This window comes from Leiobunum rupestre, chromosome 1, assembly GCF_980474605.1.
Source record: "Leiobunum rupestre chromosome 1, qqLeiRupe1.1.hap1, whole genome shotgun sequence".
In the NCBI taxonomy this organism is placed as follows: Eukaryota; Metazoa; Arthropoda; class Arachnida; order Opiliones; family Sclerosomatidae; genus Leiobunum; species Leiobunum rupestre.
In genome coordinates this window covers 63,871,061-63,884,494 of record NC_143384.1, presented here as the reverse complement: position 1 = coordinate 63,884,494, position 13,434 = coordinate 63,871,061, and the positions used below count along the sequence as shown (strand labels likewise).

Genomic DNA, 13,434 nt, shown 5'->3' with positions numbered 1-13,434 from the left:
TTTACCGTCAGTATGGAGCACTCGGAGAGCCCAAACTGAACAAGGTTTTATAACGACGTAAGAACTGGCTAAGGTCTTAATGCAGCACACAAAATTTCCCGTGGGAAACCGTCATTGGTTGGCCTTTAAGTGCGGTTTTAATTATTAGACCACCCAAGAAAGTCAGTTTCGATTCATTTTTTTGAAAACATGAAAAACAGTTTCTATGCAATAGAAAAAAAATTAAAAGATTTTTATACAACATTTTTTATTTAAATTCCAGTATGGGCAACGAGTAACAACGAAAAGGACTCTGACTATAAGTCATTTAAAACAACGCCTGACGAACAGACGTAAGTAGTTCAATATTTGGATTTGGAAATAAATAACTTCCGCTTTTTTTCAAGGTCACGAATTTATCGCAAACCACATCCGTCGAACGTTTCTTAACTTCCCGCAAAAGGTTAAGCACCCGAACTGAGGCTCCAACCCAGGACCGTTAGGTTAAGAGCCTAACGCTCTACCGACTGAGCTACACGGGCGACCCTCAGCGGGCAAAATCGTAACGTCACAACATTCAATAAAACCGAGAACGAAATTTAAAATTTTTAGTTTTCTTCAAACAGGCTTCCCTCTTAAACTGTGGCTTCAACAGAGGCTCTTTAGGTTAAAACCCTCAAGCTTTACCGACTAAGCTATCCTGGCTCTTCCAGCGCTCATCTTCTTGAAAATTGCGGATAATTTCTTTTTATTCATTTTCTTCTGTTAATATATTAAAAGCCCTTTTTATTCATATGTTAAAAAAGAAACGTCATTATGATTGAAAGTTTCCACCTTGGCAACTGGCGCTGACTAGGAATTGAGGCGTCCATTAGTTATCCAGCGTCTTGGAAGCATAAATTAGAGGATTTTATGAGGGTGGAGACTCTGACGATCATCGGGCTGTGGAGATATAACTACCGCGTGAATTTTGCCGTCAGTATGGGGCACTCAGAGAGCCCAAACTGAACAAGGTTTTATAACGACGTAAGAACTGGCTAAGGTCTTAATGCAGCACACAAAATTTCCCGTGGGAAACCGTCATTGGTTGGCCTTTAAGTGCGGTTTTAATTATCAGACCACCCAAGAAAGTCAGTTTCTATTCATTTTTTTTAAAACATGAAAAACAGTTTCTATGCAATAGAAAAAAAATTAAAAGATTTTTATACAACATTTTTTATTTAAATTCCAGTATGGGCAACGAGTAACAACGAAAAGGACTCTGACTATAAGTCATTTAAAACAACGCCTGACGAACAGACGTAAGTAGTTCAATATTTGGATTTGGAAATAAATAACTTCCGCTTTTTTTCAAGGTCACGAATTTATCGCAAACCACATCCGTCGAACGTTTCTTAACTTCCCGCAAAAGGTTAAGCACCCGAACTGAGGCTCCAACCCAGGACCGTTAGGTTAAGAGCCTAACGCTCTACCGACTGAGCTACACGGGCGACCCTCAGCGGGCAAAATCGTAACGTCACAACATTCAATAAAACCGAGAACGAAATTTAAAATTTTTAGTTTTCTTCAAACAGGCTTCCCTCTTAAACTGTGGCTTCAACAGAGGCTCTTTAGGTTAAAACCCTCAAGCTTTACCGACTAAGCTATCCTGGCTCTTCCAGCGCTCATCTTCTTGAAAATTGCGGATAATTTCTTTTTATTCATTTTCTTCTGTTAATATATTAAAAGCCCTTTTTATTCATATGTTAAAAAAGAAACGTCATTATGATTGAAAGTTTCCACCTTGGCAACTGGCGCTGACTAGGAATTGAGGCGTCCATTAGTTATCCAGCGTCTTGGAAGCATAAATTAGAGGATTTTATGAGGGTGGAGACTCTGACGATCATCGGGCTGTGGAGATATAACTACCGCGTGAATTTTGCCGTCAGTATGGGGCACTCAGAGAGCCCAAACTGAACAAGGTTTTATAACGACGTAAGAACTGGCTAAGGTCTTAATGCAGCACACAAAATTTCCCGTGGGAAACCGTCATTGGTTGGCCTTTAAGTGCGGTTTTAATTATCAGACCACCCAAGAAAGTCAGTTTCTATTCATTTTTTTTAAAACATGAAAAACAGTTTCTATGCAATAGAAAAAAAATTAAAAGATTTTTATACAACATTTTTTATTTAAATTCCAGTATGGGCAACGAGTAACAACGAAAAGGACTCTGACTATAAGTCATTTAAAACAACGCCTGACGAACAGACGTAAGTAGTTCAATATTTGGATTTGGAAATAAATAACTTCCGCTTTTTTTCAAGGTCACGAATTTATCGCAAACCACATCCGTCGAACGTTTCTTAACTTCCCGCAAAAGGTTAAGCACCCGAACTGAGGCTCCAACCCAGGACCGTTAGGTTAAGAGCCTAACGCTCTACCGACTGAGCTACACGGGCGACCCTCAGAGGGCAAAATCGTAACGTCACAACATTCAATAAAACCGAGAACGAAATTTAAAATTTTTAGTTTTCTTCAAACAGGCTTCCCTCTTAAACTGTGGCTTCAACAGAGGCTCTTTAGGTTAAAACCCTCAAGCTTTACCGACTAAGCTATCCTGGCTCTTCCAGCGCTCATCTTCTTGAAAATTGCGGATAATTTCTTTTTATTCATTTTCTTCTGTTAATATATTAAAAGCCCTTTTTATTCATATGTTAAAAAAGAAACGTCATTATGATTGAAAGTTTCCACCTTGGCAACTGGCGCTGACTAGGAATTGAGGCGTCCATTAGTTATCCAGCGTCTTGGAAGCATAAATTAGAGGATTTTATGAGGGTGGAGACTCTGACGATCATCGGGCTGTGGAGATATAACTACCGCGTTAATTTTACCGTCAGTATGGAGCACTCGGAGAGCCCAAACTGAACAAGGTTTTATAACGACGTAAGAACTGGCTAAGGTCTTAATGCAGCACACAAAATTTCCCGTGGGAAACCGTCATTGGTTGGCCTTTAAGTGCGGTTTTAATTATTAGACCACCCAAGAAAGTCAGTTTCGATTCATTTTTTTGAAAACATGAAAAACAGTTTCTATGCAATAGAAAAAAAATTAAAAGATTTTTATACAACATTTTTTATTTAAATTCCAGTATGGGCAACGAGTAACAACGAAAAGGACTCTGACTATAAGTCATTTAAAACAACGCCTGACGAACAGACGTAAGTAGTTCAATATTTGGATTTGGAAATAAATAACTTCCGCTTTTTTTCAAGGTCACGAATTTATCGCAAACCACATCCGTCGAACGTTTCTTAACTTCCCGCAAAAGGTTAAGCACCCGAACTGAGGCTCCAACCCAGGACCGTTAGGTTAAGAGCCTAACGCTCTACCGACTGAGCTACACGGGCGACCCTCAGCGGGCAAAATCGTAACGTCACAACATTCAATAAAACCGAGAACGAAATTTAAATTTTTTAGTTTTCTTCAAACAGGCTTCCCTCTTAAACTGTGGCTTCAACAGAGGCTCTTTAGGTTAAAACCCTCAAGCTTTACCGACTAAGCTATCCTGGCTCTTCCAGCGCTCATCTTCTTGAAAATTGCGGATAATTTCTTTTTATTCATTTTCTTCTGTTAATATATTAAAAGCCCTTTTTATTCATATGTTAAAAAAGAAACGTCATTATGATTGAAAGTTTCCACCTTGGCAACTGGCGCTGACTAGGAATTGAGGTGTCCATTAGTTATCCAGCGTCTTGGAAGCATAAATTAGAGGATTTTATGAGGGTGGAGACTCTGACGATCATCGGGCTGTGGAGATATAACTACCGCGTGAATTTTGCCGTCAGTATGGGGCACTCAGAGAGCCCAAACTGAACAAGGTTTTATAACGACGTAAGAACTGGCTAAGGTCTTAATGCAGCACACAAAATTTCCCGTGGGAAACCGTCATTGGTTGGCCTTTAAGTGCGGTTTTAATTATCAGACCACCCAAGAAAGTCAGTTTCTATTCATTTTTTTTAAAACATGAAAAACAGTTTCTATGCAATAGAAAAAAAATTAAAAGATTTTTATACAACATTTTTTATTTAAATTCCAGTATGGGCAACGAGTAACAACGAAAAGGACTCTGACTATAAGTCATTTAAAACAACGCCTGACGAACAGACGTAAGTAGTTCAATATTTGGATTTGGAAATAAATAACTTCCGCTTTTTTTCAAGGTCACGAATTTATCGCAAACCACATCCGTCGAACGTTTCTTAACTTCCCGCAAAAGGTTAAGCACCCGAACTGAGGCTCCAACCCAGGACCGTTAGGTTAAAAGCCTAACGCTCTACCGACTGAGCTACACGGGCGACCCTCAGCGGGCAAAATCGTAACGTCACAACATTCAATAAAACCGAGAACGAAATTTAAATTTTTTAGTTTTCTTCAAACAGGCTTCCCTCTTAAACTGTGGCTTCAACAGAGGCTCTTTAGGTTAAAACCCTCAAGCTTTACCGACTAAGCTATCCTGGCTCTTCCAGCGCTCATCTTCTTGAAAATTGCGGATAATTTCTTTTTATTCATTTTCTTCTGTTAATATATTAAAAGCCCTTTTTATTCATATGTTAAAAAAGAAACGTCATTATGATTGAAAGTTTCCACCTTGGCAACTGGCGCTGACTAGGAATTGAGGTGTCCATTAGTTATCCAGCGTCTTGGAAGCATAAATTAGAGGATTTTATGAGGGTGGAGACTCTGACGATCATCGGGCTGTGGAGATATAACTACCGCGTGAATTTTGCCGTCAGTATGGGGCACTCAGAGAGCCCAAACTGAACAAGGTTTTATAACGACGTAAGAACTGGCTAAGGTCTTAATGCAGCACACAAAATTTCCCGTGGGAAACCGTCATTGGTTGGCCTTTAAGTGCGGTTTTAATTATCAGACCACCCAAGAAAGTCAGTTTCTATTCATTTTTTTTAAAACATGAAAAACAGTTTCTATGCAATAGAAAAAAAATTAAAAGATTTTTATACAACATTTTTTATTTAAATTCCAGTATGGGCAACGAGTAACAACGAAAAGGACTCTGACTATAAGTCATTTAAAACAACGCCTGACGAACAGACGTAAGTAGTTCAATATTTGGATTTGGAAATAAATAACTTCCGCTTTTTTTCAAGGTCACGAATTTATCGCAAACCACATCCGTCGAACGTTTCTTAACTTCCCGCAAAAGGTTAAGCACCCGAACTGAGGCTCCAACCCAGGACCGTTAGGTTAAGAGCCTAACGCTCTACCGACTGAGCTACACGGGCGACCCTCAGCGGGCAAAATCGTAACGTCACAACATTCAATAAAACCGAGAACGAAATTTAAATTTTTTAGTTTTCTTCAAACAGGCTTCCCTCTTAAACTGTGGCTTCAACAGAGGCTCTTTAGGTTAAAACCCTCAAGCTTTACCGACTAAGCTATCCTGGCTCTTCCAGCGCTCATCTTCTTGAAAATTGCGGATAATTTCTTTTTATTCATTTTCTTCTGTTAATATATTAAAAGCCCTTTTTATTCATATGTTAAAAAAGAAACGTCATTATGATTGAAAGTTTCCACCTTGGCAACTGGCGCTGACTAGGAATTGAGGTGTCCATTAGTTATCCAGCGTCTTGGAAGCATAAATTAGAGGATTTTATGAGGGTGGAGACTCTGACGATCATCGGGCTGTGGAGATATAACTACCGCGTGAATTTTGCCGTCAGTATGGGGCACTCAGAGAGCCCAAACTGAACAAGGTTTTATAACGACGTAAGAACTGGCTAAGGTCTTAATGCAGCACACAAAATTTCCCGTGGGAAACCGTCATTGGTTGGCCTTTAAGTGCGGTTTTAATTATCAGACCACCCAAGAAAGTCAGTTTCTATTCATTTTTTTTAAAACATGAAAAACAGTTTCTATGCAATAGAAAAAAAATTAAAAGATTTTTATACAACATTTTTTATTTAAATTCCAGTATGGGCTACGAGTAACAACGAAAAGGACTCTGACTATAAGTCATTTAAAACAACGCCTGACGAACAGACGTAAGTAGTTCAATATTTGGATTTGGAAATAAATAACTTCCGCTTTTTTTCAAGGTCACGAATTTATCGCAAACCACATCCGTCGAACGTTTCTTAACTTCCCGCAAAAGGTTAAGCACCCGAACTGAGGCTCCAACCCAGGACCGTTAGGTTAAGAGCCTAACGCTCTACCGACTGAGCTACACGGGCGACCCTCAGCGGGCAAAATCGTAACGTCACAACATTCAATAAAACCGAGAACGAAATTTAAATTTTTTAGTTTTCTTCAAACAGGCTTCCCTCTTAAACTGTGGCTTCAACAGAGGCTCTTTAGGTTAAAACCCTCAAGCTTTACCGACTAAGCTATCCTGGCTCTTCCAGCGCTCATCTTCTTGAAAATTGCGGATAATTTCTTTTTATTCATTTTCTTCTGTTAATATATTAAAAGCCCTTTTTATTCATATGTTAAAAAAGAAACGTCATTATGATTGAAAGTTTCCACCTTGGCAACTGGCGCTGACTAGGAATTGAGGTGTCCATTAGTTATCCAGCGTCTTGGAAGCATAAATTAGAGGATTTTATGAGGGTGGAGACTCTGACGATCATCGGGCTGTGGAGATATAACTACCGCGTGAATTTTGCCGTCAGTATGGGGCACTCAGAGAGCCCAAACTGAACAAGGTTTTATAACGACGTAAGAACTGGCTAAGGTCTTAATGCAGCACACAAAATTTCCCGTGGGAAACCGTCATTGGTTGGCCTTTAAGTGCGGTTTTAATTATCAGACCACCCAAGAAAGTCAGTTTCTATTCATTTTTTTTAAAACATGAAAAACAGTTTCTATGCAATAGAAAAAAAATTAAAAGATTTTTATACAACATTTTTTATTTAAATTCCAGTATGGGCAACGAGTAACAACGAAAAGGACTCTGACTATAAGTCATTTAAAACAACGCCTGACGAACAGACGTAAGTAGTTCAATATTTGGATTTGGAAATAAATAACTTCCGCTTTTTTTCAAGGTCACGAATTTATCGCAAACCACATCCGTCGAACGTTTCTTAACTTCCCGCAAAAGGTTAAGCACCCGAACTGAGGCTCCAACCCAGGACCGTTAGGTTAAGAGCCTAACGCTCTACCGACTGAGCTACACGGGCGACCCTCAGCGGGCAAAATCGTAACGTCACAACATTCAATAAAACCGAGAACGAAATTTAAATTTTTTAGTTTTCTTCAAACAGGCTTCCCTCTTAAACTGTGGCTTCAACAGAGGCTCTTTAGGTTAAAACCCTCAAGCTTTACCGACTAAGCTATCCTGGCTCTTCCAGCGCTCATCTTCTTGAAAATTGCGGATAATTTCTTTTTATTCATTTTCTTCTGTTAATATATTAAAAGCCCTTTTTATTCATATGTTAAAAAAGAAACGTCATTATGATTGAAAGTTTCCACCTTGGCAACTGGCGCTGACTAGGAATTGAGGTGTCCATTAGTTATCCAGCGTCTTGGAAGCATAAATTAGAGGATTTTATGAGGGTGGAGACTCTGACGATCATCGGGCTGTGGAGATATAACTACCGCGTGAATTTTGCCGTCAGTATGGGGCACTCAGAGAGCCCAAACTGAACAAGGTTTTATAACGACGTAAGAACTGGCTAAGGTCTTAATGCAGCACACAAAATTTCCCGTGGGAAACCGTCATTGGTTGGCCTTTAAGTGCGGTTTTAATTATCAGACCACCCAAGAAAGTCAGTTTCTATTAATTTTTTTTAAAACATGAAAAACAGTTTCTATGCAATAGAAAAAAAATTAAAAGATTTTTATACAACATTTTTTATTTAAATTCCAGTATGGGCTACGAGTAACAACGAAAAGGACTCTGACTATAAGTCATTTAAAACAACGCCTGACGAACAGACGTAAGTAGTTCAATATTTGGATTTGGAAATAAATAACTTCCGCTTTTTTTCAAGGTCACGAATTTATCGCAAACCACATCCGTCGAACGTTTCTTAACTTCCCGCAAAAGGTTAAGCACCCGAACTGAGGCTCCAACCCAGGACCGTTAGGTTAAGAGCCTAACGCTCTACCGACTGAGCTACACGGGCGACCCTCAGCGGGCAAAATCGTAACGTCACAACATTCAATAAAACCGACAACGAAATTTAAAAATTTTAGTTTTCTTCAAACAGGCTTCCCTCTTAAACTGTGGCTTCAACAGAGGCTCTTTAGGTTAAAACCCTTAAGCTTTACCGACTAAGCTATCCTGGCTCTTCCAGCGCTCATCTTCTTGAAAATTGCGGATAATTTCTTTTTATTCATTTTCTTCTGTTAATATATTAAAAGCCCTTTTTATTCATATGTTAAAAAAGAAACGTCATTATGATTGAAAGTTTCCACCTTGGCAACTGGCGCTGACTAGGAATTGAGGCGTCCATTAGTTATCCAGCGTCTTGGAAGCATAAATTAGAGGATTTTATGAGGGTGGAGACTCTGACGATCATCGGGCTGTGGAGATATAACTACCGCGTGAATTTTGCCGTCAGTATGGGGCACTCGGAGAGCCCAAACTGAACAAGGTTTTATAACGACGTAAGAACTAGCTAAGGTCTTAATGCAGCACACAAAATTTCCCGTGGGAAACCGTCATTGGTTGGCCTTTAAGTGCGGTTTTAATTATCAGACCACCCAAGAAAGTCAGTTTCTATTCATTTTTTTTAAAACATGAAAAACAGTTTCTATGCAATAGAAAAAAAATTAAAAGATTTTTATACAACATTTTTTATTTAAATTCCAGTATGGGCTACGAGTAACAACGAAAAGGACTCTGACTATAAGTCATTTTAAACAACGCCTGGCGAACAGACGTAAGTAGTTCAATATTTGGATTTGGAAATAAATAACTTCCGCTTTTTTTCAAGGTCACGAATTTATCGCAAACCACATCCGTCGAACGTTTCTTAACTTCCCGCAAAAGGTTAAGCACCCGAACTGGGGCTCGAACCCAGGACCGTTAGGTTAAGAGCCTAACGCTCTACCGACTGAGCTACACGGGCGACCCTTAGCGGGCAAAATCGTAACGTCACAACATTCAATAAAACCGACAACGAAATTTAAAAATTTTAGTTTTCTTCAAACAGGCTTCCCTCTTAAACTGTGGCTTCAACAGAGGCTCTTTAGGTTAAAACCCTTAAGCTTTACCGACTAAGCTATCCTGGCTCTTCCAGCGCTCATCTTCTTGAAAATTGCGGATAATTTCTTTTTATTCATTTTCTTCTGTTAATATATTAAAAGCCCTTTTTATTCATATGTTAAAAAAGAAACGTCATTATGATTGAAAGTTTCCACCTTGGCAACTGGCGCTGACTAGGAATTGAGGCGTCCATTAGTTATCCAGCGTCTTGGAAGCATAAATTAGAGGATTTTATGAGGGTGGAGACTCTGACGATCATCGGGCTGTGGAGATATAACTACCGCGTGAATTTTGCCGTCAGTATGGGGCACTCGGAGAGCCCAAACTGAACAAGGTTTTATAACGACGTAAGAACTGGCTAAGGTCTTAATGCAGCACACAAAATTTCCCGTGGGAAACCGTCATTGGTTGGCCTTTAAGTGCGGTTTTAATTATCAGACCACCCAAGAAAGTCAGTTTCTATTCATTTTTTTTAAAACATGAAAAACAGTTTCTATGCAATAGAAAAAAAATTAAAAGATTTTTATACAACATTTTTTATTTAAATTCCAGTATGGGCTACGAGTAACAACGAAAAGGACTCTGACTATAAGTCATTTTAAACAACGCCTGGCGAACAGACGTAAGTAGTTCAATATTTGGATTTGGAAATAAATAACTTCCGCTTTTTTTCAAGGTCACGAATTTATCGCAAACCACATCCGTCGAACGTTTCTTAACTTCCCGCAAAAGGTTAAGCACCCGAACTGAGGCTCCAACCCAGGACCGTTAGGTTAAGAGCCTAACGCTCTACCGACTGAGCTACACGGGCGACCCTCAGCGGGCAAAATCGTAACGTCACAACATTCAATAAAACCGAGAACGAAATTTAAAATTTTTAGTTTTCTTCAAACAGGCTTCCCTCTTAAACTGTGGCTTCAACAGAGGCTCTTTAGGTTAAAACCCTCAAGCTTTACCGACTAAGCTATCCTGGCTCTTCCAGCGCTCATCTTCTTGAAAATTGCGGATAATTTCTTTTTATTCATTTTCTTCTGTTAATATATTAAAAGCCCTTTTTATTCATATGTTAAAAAAGAAACGTCATTATGATTGAAAGTTTACACCTTGGCAACTGGCGCTGACTAGGAATTGAGGTGTCCATTAGTTATCCAGCGTCTTGGAAGCATAAATTAGAGGATTTTATGAGGGTGGAGACTCTGACGATCATCGGGCTGTGGAGATATAACTACCGCGTTAATTTTGCCGTCAGTATGGGGCACTCAGAGAGCCCAAACTGAACAAGGTTTTATAACGACGTAAGAACTGGCTAAGGTCTTAATGCAGCACACAAAATTTCCCGTGGGAAACCGTCATTGGTTGGCCTTTAAGTGCGGTTTTAATTATCAGACCACCCAAGAAAGTCAGTTTCTATTCATTTTTTTTAAAACATGAAAAACAGTTTCTATGCAATAGAAAAAAAATTAAAAGATTTTTATACAACATTTTTTATTTAAATTCCAGTATGGGCTACGAGTAACAACGAAAAGGACTCTGACTATAAGTCATTTAAAACAACGCCTGACGAACAGACGTAAGTAGTTCAATATTTGGATTTGGAAATAAATAACTTCCGCTTTTTTTCAAGGTCACGAATTTATCGCAAACCACATCCGTCGAACGTTTCTTAACTTCCCGCAAAAGGTTAAGCACCCGAACTGAGGCTCCAACCCAGGACCGTTAGGTTAAGAGCCTAACGCTCTACCGACTGAGCTACACGGGCGACCCTCAGCGGGCAAAATCGTAACGTCACAACATTCAATAAAACCGAGAACGAAATTTAAAAATTTTAGTTTTCTTCAAACAGGCTTCCCTCTTCAACTGTGGCTTCAACAGAGTCTCTTTAGGTTAAAACCCTCAAGCTTTACCGACTAAGCTATCCTGGCTCTTCCAGCGCTCATCTTCTTGAAAATTGCGGATAATTTCTTTTTATTCATTTTCTTCTGTTAATATATTAAAAGCCCTTTTTATTCATATGTTAAAAAAGAAACGTCATTATGATTGAAAGTTTCCACCTTGGCAACTGGCGCTGACTAGGAATTGAGGCGTCCATTAGTTATCCAGCGTCTTGGAAGCATAAATTAGAGGATTTTATGAGGGTGGAGACTCTGACGATCATCGGGCTGTGGAGATATAACTACCGCGTGAATTTTGCCGTCAGTATGGGGCACTCGGAGAGCCCAAACTGAACAAGGTTTTATAACGACGTAAGAACTGGCTAAGGTCTTAATGCAGCACACAAAATTTCCCGTGGGAAACCGTCATTGGTTGGCCTTTAAGTGCGGTTTTAATTATTAGACCACCCAAGAAAGTCAGTTTCGATTCATTTTTTTGAAAACATGAAAAACAGTTTCTATGCAATAGAAAAAAAATTAAAAGATTTTTATACAACATTTTTTATTTAAATTCCAGTATGGGCAACGAGTAACAACGAAAAGGACTCTGACTATAAGTCATTTAAAACAACGCCTGACGAACAGACGTAAGTAGTTCAATATTTGGATTTGGAAATAAATAACTTCCGCTTTTTTTCAAGGTCACGAATTTATCGCAAACCACATCCGTCGAACGTTTCTTAACTTCCCGCAAAAGGTTAAGCACCCGAACTGAGGCTCCAACCCAGGACCGTTAGGTTAAGAGCCTAACGCTCTACCGACTGAGCTACACGGGCGACCCTCAGCGGGCAAAATCGTAACGTCACAACATTCAATAAAACCGAGAACGAAATTTAAAATTTTTAGTTTTCTTCAAACAGGCTTCCCTCTTAAACTGTGGCTTCAACAGAGGCTCTTTAGGTTAAAACCCTCAAGCTTTACCGACTTAGCTATCCTGGCTCTTCCAGCGCTCATCTTCTTGAAAATTGCGGATAATTTCTTTTTATTCATTTTCTTCTGTTAATATATTAAAAGCCCTTTTTATTCATATGTTAAAAAAGAAACGTCATTATGATTGAAAGTTTACACCTTGGCAACTGGCGCTGACTAGGAATTGAGGTGTCCATTAGTTATCCAGCGTCTTGGAAGCATAAATTAGAGGATTTTATGAGGGTGGAGACTCTGACGATCATCGGGCTGTGGAGATATAACTACCGCGTTAATTTTGCCGTCAGTATGGGGCACTCAGAGAGCCCAAACTGAACAAGGTTTTATAACGACGTAAGAACTGGCTAAGGTCTTAATGCAGCACACAAAATTTCCCGTGGGAAACCGTCATTGGTTGGCCTTTAAGTGCGGTTTTAATTATCAGACCACCCAAGAAAGTCAGTTTCTATTCATTTTTTTTAAAACATGAAAAACAGTTTCTATGCAATAGAAAAAAAATTAAAAGATTTTTATACAACATTTTTTATTTAAATTCCAGTATGGGCTACGAGTAACAACGAAAAGGACTCTGACTATAAGTCATTTAAAACAACGCCTGACGAACAGACGTAAGTAGTTCAATATTTGGATTTGGAAATAAATAACTTCCGCTTTTTTTCAAGGTCACGAATTTATCGCAAACCACATCCGTCGAACGTTTCTTAACTTCCCGCAAAAGGTTAAGCACCCGAACTGAGGCTCCAACCCAGGACCGTTAGGTTAAGAGCCTAACGCTCTACCGACTGAGCTACACGGGCGACCCTCAGCGGGCAAAATCGTAACGTCACAACATTCAATAAAACCGAGAACGAAATTTAAAAATTTTAGTTTTCTTCAAACAGGCTTCCCTCTTCAACTGTGGCTTCAACAGAGTCTCTTTAGGTTAAAACCCTCAAGCTTTACCGACTAAGCTATCCTGGCTCTTCCAGCGCTCATCTTCTTGAAAATTGCGGATAATTTCTTTTTATTCATTTTCTTCTGTTAATATATTAAAAGCCCTTTTTATTCATATGTTAAAAAAGAAACGTCATTATGATTGAAAGTTTCCACCTTGGCAACTGGCGCTGACTAGGAATTGAGGCGTCCATTAGTTATCCAGCGTCTTGGAAGCATAAATTAGAGGATTTTATGAGGGTGGAGACTCTGACGATCATCGGGCTGTGGAGATATAACTACCGCGTGAATTTTGCCGTCAGTATGGGGCACTCGGAGAGCCCAAACTGAACAAGGTTTTATAACGACGTAAGAACTGGCTAAGGTCTTAATGCAGCACACAAAATTTCCCGTGGGAAACCGTCATTGGTTGGCCTTTAAGTGCGGTTTTAATTATTAGACCACCCAAGAAAG

At 39.2% G+C, this 13,434-nt stretch overlaps 13 non-coding genes across 13 annotated transcripts; all 13 read right to left on the bottom strand.

The window, feature by feature from the left end:
- Positions 1-448: 448 nt before the first annotated feature.
- TRNAK-CUU (transfer RNA lysine (anticodon CUU)) lies at positions 449-521 on the bottom strand. The gene has a single exon. It is a non-coding gene; the product is annotated as a tRNA-Lys (tRNA).
- An 875-nt stretch (positions 522-1,396) lies between these two features.
- TRNAK-CUU (transfer RNA lysine (anticodon CUU)) lies at positions 1,397-1,469 on the bottom strand. The gene has a single exon. It is a non-coding gene; the product is annotated as a tRNA-Lys (tRNA).
- An 875-nt stretch (positions 1,470-2,344) lies between these two features.
- Positions 2,345-2,417, bottom strand: TRNAK-CUU (transfer RNA lysine (anticodon CUU)). Its single transcript has one exon. It is a non-coding gene; the product is annotated as a tRNA-Lys (tRNA).
- Positions 2,418-3,292: 875 nt separating this feature from the next.
- On the bottom strand, positions 3,293-3,365 carry TRNAK-CUU (transfer RNA lysine (anticodon CUU)). The gene has a single exon. It is a non-coding gene; the product is annotated as a tRNA-Lys (tRNA).
- A 1,823-nt stretch (positions 3,366-5,188) lies between these two features.
- Positions 5,189-5,261, bottom strand: TRNAK-CUU (transfer RNA lysine (anticodon CUU)). The gene has a single exon. It is a non-coding gene; the product is annotated as a tRNA-Lys (tRNA).
- An 875-nt stretch (positions 5,262-6,136) lies between these two features.
- Positions 6,137-6,209, bottom strand: TRNAK-CUU (transfer RNA lysine (anticodon CUU)). The gene has a single exon. It is a non-coding gene; the product is annotated as a tRNA-Lys (tRNA).
- An 875-nt stretch (positions 6,210-7,084) lies between these two features.
- Positions 7,085-7,157, bottom strand: TRNAK-CUU (transfer RNA lysine (anticodon CUU)). Its single transcript has one exon. It is a non-coding gene; the product is annotated as a tRNA-Lys (tRNA).
- An 875-nt stretch (positions 7,158-8,032) lies between these two features.
- On the bottom strand, positions 8,033-8,105 carry TRNAK-CUU (transfer RNA lysine (anticodon CUU)). Its single transcript has one exon. It is a non-coding gene; the product is annotated as a tRNA-Lys (tRNA).
- An 875-nt stretch (positions 8,106-8,980) lies between these two features.
- Positions 8,981-9,053, bottom strand: TRNAK-CUU (transfer RNA lysine (anticodon CUU)). The gene has a single exon. It is a non-coding gene; the product is annotated as a tRNA-Lys (tRNA).
- Positions 9,054-9,928: 875 nt separating this feature from the next.
- On the bottom strand, positions 9,929-10,001 carry TRNAK-CUU (transfer RNA lysine (anticodon CUU)). The gene has a single exon. It is a non-coding gene; the product is annotated as a tRNA-Lys (tRNA).
- An 875-nt stretch (positions 10,002-10,876) lies between these two features.
- TRNAK-CUU (transfer RNA lysine (anticodon CUU)) lies at positions 10,877-10,949 on the bottom strand. Its single transcript has one exon. It is a non-coding gene; the product is annotated as a tRNA-Lys (tRNA).
- Positions 10,950-11,824: 875 nt separating this feature from the next.
- TRNAK-CUU (transfer RNA lysine (anticodon CUU)) lies at positions 11,825-11,897 on the bottom strand. The gene has a single exon. It is a non-coding gene; the product is annotated as a tRNA-Lys (tRNA).
- Positions 11,898-12,772: 875 nt separating this feature from the next.
- Positions 12,773-12,845, bottom strand: TRNAK-CUU (transfer RNA lysine (anticodon CUU)). Its single transcript has one exon. It is a non-coding gene; the product is annotated as a tRNA-Lys (tRNA).
- Between the last annotated feature and the right edge of the window lie 589 nt (positions 12,846-13,434).